We start from the raw sequence: 7,423 nt of genomic DNA on the forward strand, positions 1-7,423 counted from the left end.
CAACACTTAGTGATGGACAGCCATCCTTCCACAATGACTAAGCCTCCACTGCTATTGCTGCCTTGTCTCCACAGCCTGTTAAGAGCTGAAGCAGACCTCCCATGTCATTAATCACTGTTCATTTGTCACAAAGATAATCTGACAATATTGCTGTTTGTGGGATGATTCTCCTATCCAGAGTAAAAGCTTTTTTGCTCTAATAACGCTCAGGCAGCTGACCCGTTGCTGATTTAATGACCCGGAATGGAAATAAAAATCAAACTATTTTAATGGATTTCTTTCTCTATCACATTTTCATTTTCTAAGGGGACTCGGTGTATGCATTCTCTCTCTTTCTCGCTCTTGTTTTGACTGGGATGAATCTCATTTCCTCGCATACTAGCTGAACATTGCAAAAAGAAGAAGAAGGAGGAGGAGGAGGAGGAGAAGACGGAGAAGTGTTGGGTGGGGGGAAGAAGCTTGAAGTTTGGAATGCAGTGAAATGATTTAGAGTTTCAACAGGAGCCCCAATGCTTTAGATAGTTAGCCTGGGCAGTCTTTTTCAATTTACAGTGTAAATCTGTGTACTATGACATATGACTCCTCCTCGCCAACCACCCCAATTTGATAAAGAAACAAGAAGAAATGAATGCAAACACACACACACACACATCCAAACAAACACATAATTTGCACTGTCCATTGGTGGCTGTTTATGTTTGGGGGGCTGTTTATTTATTCTTTATTTATATTTATATACCTCAAAGTCATAGAAATATATATATATATCAAAATGTTTTACAGCGATAGAACATAAAACTGTATGATAAAAACCATGTTAAAAACTTAGAAACGGATATCAGTTAACCATGGTGGAAGGATATTTACTTGATAGAAAAGTTTTGAGCAGGGGTTTAGAAGCTGGCGCAGAAGGTGCCTGCTGATTTTCCATTGGCAGGGGGTTCCACAGGACTGGGCCAATGACACTCAAAGCTCCATTTCTTTCACGCAAGGCGGGGCTCAAACCCACAACCCCTGAGATTAAAAGTCTGATGCTTTACTGGCTGAGCTATAGAGGCCTCTGCATGTTACTTTCACTAATTTATTCATACTTTACTGTAGCATATGCATTTTTTTGTACATTTAGTAAAGTTACTGGGCTGGAGAAGTGCAAGCGTCAAAGGGTGACTGTGGTTTGGTTTACACATCATTTGGGGAGGTGTAAATTACATAGGTTTGCCTTAAATGAGAACTGAATCAAGCTTCTCTCCCAACCCTACTGCCTTCAAGGACTGTAGCATGTAACATCCTTTGCGAAAACTAGAAATTTTATTGCTAGCTATGTCTATGTCGGGATGTAGGTGGCACTGTGGGTTAAACCACAGAGCCTAGGACTTGCCGATCAGAAGGTCGGTGGTTCGAATATCCGCGACGGAGTGAGCTCCCGTTGCTCGGTCCCTGCTCCTGCCAACCTAGCAGTTGGAAAGCACGCCAGTGCAAGTAGATAAATAGGTACCACTGTGGCGGGAAGGTAAACAGCGTTTCCATGCACTGCTCTGGTTCACCAGAAGTGGCTTAGTCATGCTGGCCACATGACCTGGAAGCTGTACGCCGGCTCCCTCGGCCAATAAAGCGAGATGAGTGCTACAACCCCAGAGTCGGTCACAACTGGACCTAATAGTCAGGGGTCCCTTTACCTTTATGTCTATGTCACTACTGAACCCTTCCCTTTCTCCAACAAGCCTACAGCAACATGCATAGGATCATCCCATTTTGTCTTCACAACAATACTGCAAGGTTGAGCTCTGGGATTCCTTTCTTGCCTATGTGCCTTCTCTCCAGGTTTTTCCCAGGCTCCCTCTGCCTGGCAATCACAGGGGCATTTATTTATTTTTTGAACCCTGCTTAAAGGTAAAGGTAAAGGGACCCCTGACCATTAGGTCCAGTCGTGACCGACTCTGGGGTTGCGGTGATCATCTCGCTTTACTGGCCGAGGGAGCCGGCGTACAGCTTCCGGGTCATGTGGCCAGCATGACTAAGCTGCTTCTGGCGAACCAGAGCAGCACACGGAAACGCCGTTTACCTTCCCGCCGGAGCGGTACCTATTTATCTACTTGCACTTTGACGTGCTTTTGAACTGCTAGGTTGGCAGGAGCTGGGACCGAGCGATGGGAGCTCACCCCGTCGCGGGGATTCGAACCGCTGACCTTCTGATCAGCAAGTCCTAGGCTCTGTGGTTTAACCCACAGCGCCACCTGTGTCCCTGAACCCTGCTTACTGCCACACAAATAGTAAAAAAGTGATCGTTCTGCAACTAGAGGAAAGTGCCTCTCCTGAAAGAAGGGTGCTTAAAACAGGCCCTACGTTGCTGCCAGTTAATTTCTGGTACCCCAGCAGGTCTATGCATTTCAGTCAAGCAGAGATAACTGAGAAGGGGCGGGAGCAGGCGTGGGCTGTCTCCAAGCACTCATCAGAAGGATTGGTCCCATTGAAATTGAAATGCCTGTCCCCAACATTCATAAGCCTTTCTTTGGTCCCTGGACTCTGGGATTTTATGGCTCCCCCCACAAACATTCTGTGTGGTTCACATATTACTCCACATAGCACGGAGGTGCAGTTTGGAAAGCTAGCTGGTTGGGGGTGGGGGGAGGAGATGCACACCCTCTTTCCTTCTCTCCAGACACACACAGACACACAACAACACACTCTTCCTCCACATGTTTCCCTTCCGTTTCCAATAGCTGGTCCAGCCCCAGAAGTTCCAGGAGAGGAGAAAAACAACAGTGGCTCCCTTTGCCTTCCGCCAAAAAGCGTGCCTGGCAATGTGATTCTTTAATCAAGCAGACTCTTCCAAAATGGATGGTTACGAGAAACGGCTCCCCTCTCGTAAACAGCAATTGGGGGAGAACGGGGAGGCGAGGTGGGAGCGACTGGATCGTGAGTCTGGCCGCTTCTCGGCATTGCCTCCTTAGCTGCTGCAGAGAGGGAGCCTGCTCGGAATCTAAGTTGACTGCTCTGGACTGTCTGGTCTGTTTATGAACCTGTTATTTCCTGAATGGAGAACCAATGGTAGTAAAAGTTTATGGCTGGTCCCTCAGCCCATGCACAAGGCAGTGGATTTTTTTGGGGGGGGACGGATAGTGAATAGCATAGATGGGTGATGATTTTTTTTATATATAAAAAAATCTGGTGCCTCAGAGAAGGGTGCAGAGATGGAGGAGGGATGCCTGCAATTAATGCTCCATCCCTTTGCTCAAGCCTCCTGGCTTTGCTGGGCAAATAAACAGCCTCCTTTCAGGTGGATCAGTCACCTGGCCTTTTTTTATATATAAGGCATTGATTTTCCTATCAATCTTCTTTAAGGCCTCCTAGATTCTTCTGGGTTGCTGCTTTCCAAATTGTCATTCACTTTCAGCTCCTGTGCAGGGAAATGGATGTGTGCAGTGGTTGCTCGGGCAACCGTAACCATGGCATCCATTACCAGAAGCTTCCGTGCAGAATTCACGCCCGTCCCTTCGTGTCTGCTGCCCCAGACTCTCTCCACACCTGCCTTCCTCCTGCCATCCCTCGAGTGAGGGCCCAGTTTACCACCCAAGATATATAAAGTGGTTTGACGCCTGGCGATATTATTCAGGGGGTCGTACAATTCATGGTTTTATTCCTTTATGTATGCGTCAACTTGACTTACACCTTGTTCCGCTTCTTGCCTGTTACAGGGCTCACAGAGTGTAGCAGAATGAAAACACTTCGGCTTTCTCACCGCATGATGCTGGCGTGTTGAGGAGGGTGCATAAAAAGGTCTGCAGTTTTTAAAAGGCTCCCAAGCCAGTTCACCAGGCTGGTATCTTGGGTAGATATCACTGGACACTTGTTGAGGCTATTGTCCTAGCAGGGGCCACTGACAATGCCTGCTCCTTCGCTTCCTGCTCCTTGTTGTTACTGCCTATTCACCTAGGGATGCAGAAGCTGCCTTAGACCACAGGTAAACAATGTTGGTGCCCTTGTGGCCTTTGACCACGGATGATGGGAGATGTCCACAACATCTGGATAGCACCACATTGCCTACCCCTGCTTTAGAATGAGTCTGACCGTTCATCCATCTAAAGGTTAAAAAAAAGGTAAGGTAAAGGACCCCTGGAAGGCTAAGTCCAGTCAAAGGCGACTAATGGGGTTGAGGCGCTCATCTTGCTTTCAGGCTGAGGGATCCGGTGTTTGTCCACAGGCAGGTTTCCGGGTCATGTGGCCAGCAGAACTAAACCACTTCTGGCACAACGGAACATCGGGACGCAATCCAAAGCGCACGGTAACATCGTTTACCTTCCCACCATAGCCTCCCCAGCTGTTGCCATTGGCTGTGGGTTTCTTGTGAAGAAATTGGCTGTGGGTTTCTTGTGAAGAAATGCCATAGTGACCCTTGTCTTCCCTCTCCCTCTCTCTGACAGGTGCTGCTGTTTTGATCTAGGCGCAGTGATTCTCAACCTGTGGGTCCCCAGATGTTGTTGGACTACAACTCCCATCATTCCTAGCCAGTATGACCAGTGGTCAGGGATGATGGGAGTTGTAGTCCAACAACATCTGGGGACCCACAGATTGAGAACCACTGATCTAGGGGAACTGACGATAGTGGTGAAGTGGAGATGGTGGGGCACTCTGGGAAGGGTGTCCATGGAGAGCTTCTAGCCCAAGCGCTTGCTCAAACCTGTAGCTGACATTGTCCCATCCCCTTCACAACCACAGTGTCTGCCAGAGCACAGATCCAGTGGGGAGAATCACGTTGGGTGTGCAACTGTGCCTTGGATTGGTTGTGAAAGTTCCTTTTGTACTACTCCACGGCTTCCGTCTCTAAAAGACTTGGGACAGGAACAGAAGGAAAGGAACTAGACTGTGTGATGTGCAAATGTCATATAGGGGTGATCATGCAGTGTGTCATAAACATGACACCTGCACCAGGGATTCCACTCTTGCCGGGCCGTGTGAAGTGGATGTGTTATTGCCGCCCGCTGGGAGGAGCAAAGAGATATTTCATGCTAATTTCAACAACAAGCCAGGAAATGCTTATTTGTCATCTTCAAGGCAAAGAAAGTGAGGACACTGGCTTTGAATTTCAAGAGTGCTCTTGAATACGTCCATCGATGGGCTTAACATACCCTTGGGAGCTTAGTGGAGAGACAAAGAGATGGTGATACATGCTGTTGTCTGGATGGGAAGCTGGCTGAGAGAAAGCAAAATGAGGGGTCTGCTGGATTGGTCACTATGGGAAGCAGGGATGCTGAACCAGTATTGTTCTTGCCAGTGCTTTTGGGGTGGCGGGGGGAGGGGACTCAGAGGTATGCATACCCCTAAACATTTTGTTAATCTAAAATTTTAGTTTCTTCTCTAGCACGGTGAATCGTCAGTTCTGTTGCTACCCCCGGTAGCAGCCTCATTTCCTGTCACAGTGTTTCCTGAGTCTCAGATGGAAGCGAGCGTTTAATGTGTGAAGTAGGAGTTTGAATCTAGCACAGTGATTGGTCAGTTTTGTTGTTACCACCTCTGATGGCAGCTTCATTTCCTTTCGCGGTGATTTTCTTGAGTCAAAATGAGAGTACTCCTAAACATGTTTGTTTTTTTTTAAGGAAAAAAAGCACTGGTTCTTGCATTCTTAGACTCAGATGAAAATGATGGAGTAAAAAAAGAAGAAAAAGATTATGTTGAAGTTACTGCACTCTAGATTCTCTTGACTGCATTCCAGGTCCCCATCTGTACTACACATTTTAAACAATACTATTCCACTTTAAGCAGTCATGGCTTCCCCCAAAGAAATCTGGGAGCTGTAATTTGTTATGGATGCTGAAAATTATTCCCCTCAGGGAGCTGCAGTTGTCAGAGTGGTTTATCCCCCTTTCCCAGGGAACTCTGGGAATTATAGCTTTGTGAGAAGAATAGGAGTCAACTCCCTGCACCTTTAATAAACTCCAGCTCCCAGTATTTTTTAAACATGACTGTTTAAAGTGATATAATATTGCTTAAGTGTATAGTGCAGATGTGAGTCTAGATTCTGGAGGACAGAATGAGCTGGGATCATAGGAAGTAGCCTTATACGGAGTCTGACTATTGGTCCATCTAACTTAGTATCCTCTACACTGATTGGCAGCAGCTGTCCAGAGTTTAAAGCGGAGAGTCTTTTCCAGCCCTAACTAAAGATGCTGTTCATTTGTGATGAATGAACTCCAAGTTGCCCATGGAGATGTCCCATTTTGCTAGAAGATCTCGCCTTCCTCCTCTCTGCATGGGCTCCCTTTGCCCACATCAATCAGAAAGTGACAGCCATGGGATAACAGCCCCCCTGACAGTATCCATTAATTAATAGCATGGAATATATGCTAAGGAAAGGTGACTGTGAACTATATTGTCGTGACTTTCTTTTAATCGTCCCTTTAAACTGCCTGTACTGAGCCTCCAGTGACTTGGCCAAGGGAGATGGGAGTTGGCTGGTGCTTTATAAATAAAATCCGTGCTTAATTATGATGACCTTTTCAGTGTTTCCTAATAGGGCCAGCTCGGCCGCGGCTAATACCACTTGCTTATAGCAGCAGTAACCTCAAAGGAAGGAAGGAAGGAAGGAAGGAAGGAAGGAAGGAAGGAAGGAAGGAAGGAGACTTCCTACAGGTCCATTATGCCGTGTTTTGTCCATAAAGGGTATTTTTGCCCTTTCTCTCACCTTACAGGGCAGGCTGATGTGCAAATGCCAGGATATTTGACAGAAAGGCTCAAGATACACGTTGATCTACCCACACGTAGTTGTTATCTCTGAGAAACGTAGAAAATAACAGGATATATTTATCCCAAAGCCTTCAAACTTACACGACCCTTTAAAAATTAGCTGATGAAGGTGAATACATCGAAACAGGGCCCTGTCCTGGTTTCCAGTCCATAATTGACTTCTGACTTCTGCTCTGTGAAGACCTCCACATCGAATCTGACTGTGGAGTAACATGAACTTATCTCTACTCATAAACTCTTATCTCTAACTCTGTAACGACTTATTGTGTTATACGTATCTTTATGAGTTTGAGTTTGTAATCTCTGTTAGAGTTTGTAATCTCTGTTTGAGTTTGTAATCCTTGTCAGAATACATACTTTTGAATGGATTAGTTTTTGTTACTATTGGCTATTGATTTGCGAGTAGGGACCACTCCCACTATTGAAGCTTGCATTGGCCTGAGTTCTTGGTGTGCTTTTTTCTTAGGATATTTGATGAGGCAGCCTAATTTTGGAGCCAAACCACTGCCAAGACTTTCCCCATTCTTTGGATAAACAAAGCCACAGAGAGGTCAGGATAAGAAAAGGCTGCTGTTGTTTAGCCCTATCAATGCAGTAACAGGTGGTGACTTTGCATGTGTGAGTTACATAGAGCAGCAATGGGGAACCTCCTGAAACTGTGGCAACCCAGGCCTCTCCAGAT

At 46.3% G+C, this 7,423-nt stretch overlaps 1 long non-coding RNA gene across 1 annotated transcript; it reads left to right on the plus strand.

Moving 5' to 3' along the window:
• The first annotated feature begins 2,886 nt into the window (after positions 1 to 2,886).
• On the plus strand, positions 2,887 to 7,109 carry LOC310754532. The gene is made up of 2 exons (XR_014543856.1): positions 2,887 to 3,961; positions 6,687 to 7,109. It is a non-coding gene; the product is annotated as an uncharacterized lncRNA (long non-coding RNA).
• Positions 7,110 to 7,423: the final 314 nt, after the last annotated feature.

Source organism: Podarcis filfolensis (genome assembly GCF_964270895.1).
Source record: "Podarcis filfolensis genome assembly, chromosome: 2".
Lineage (NCBI taxonomy): Eukaryota > Metazoa > Chordata > Lepidosauria > Squamata > Lacertidae > Podarcis > Podarcis filfolensis.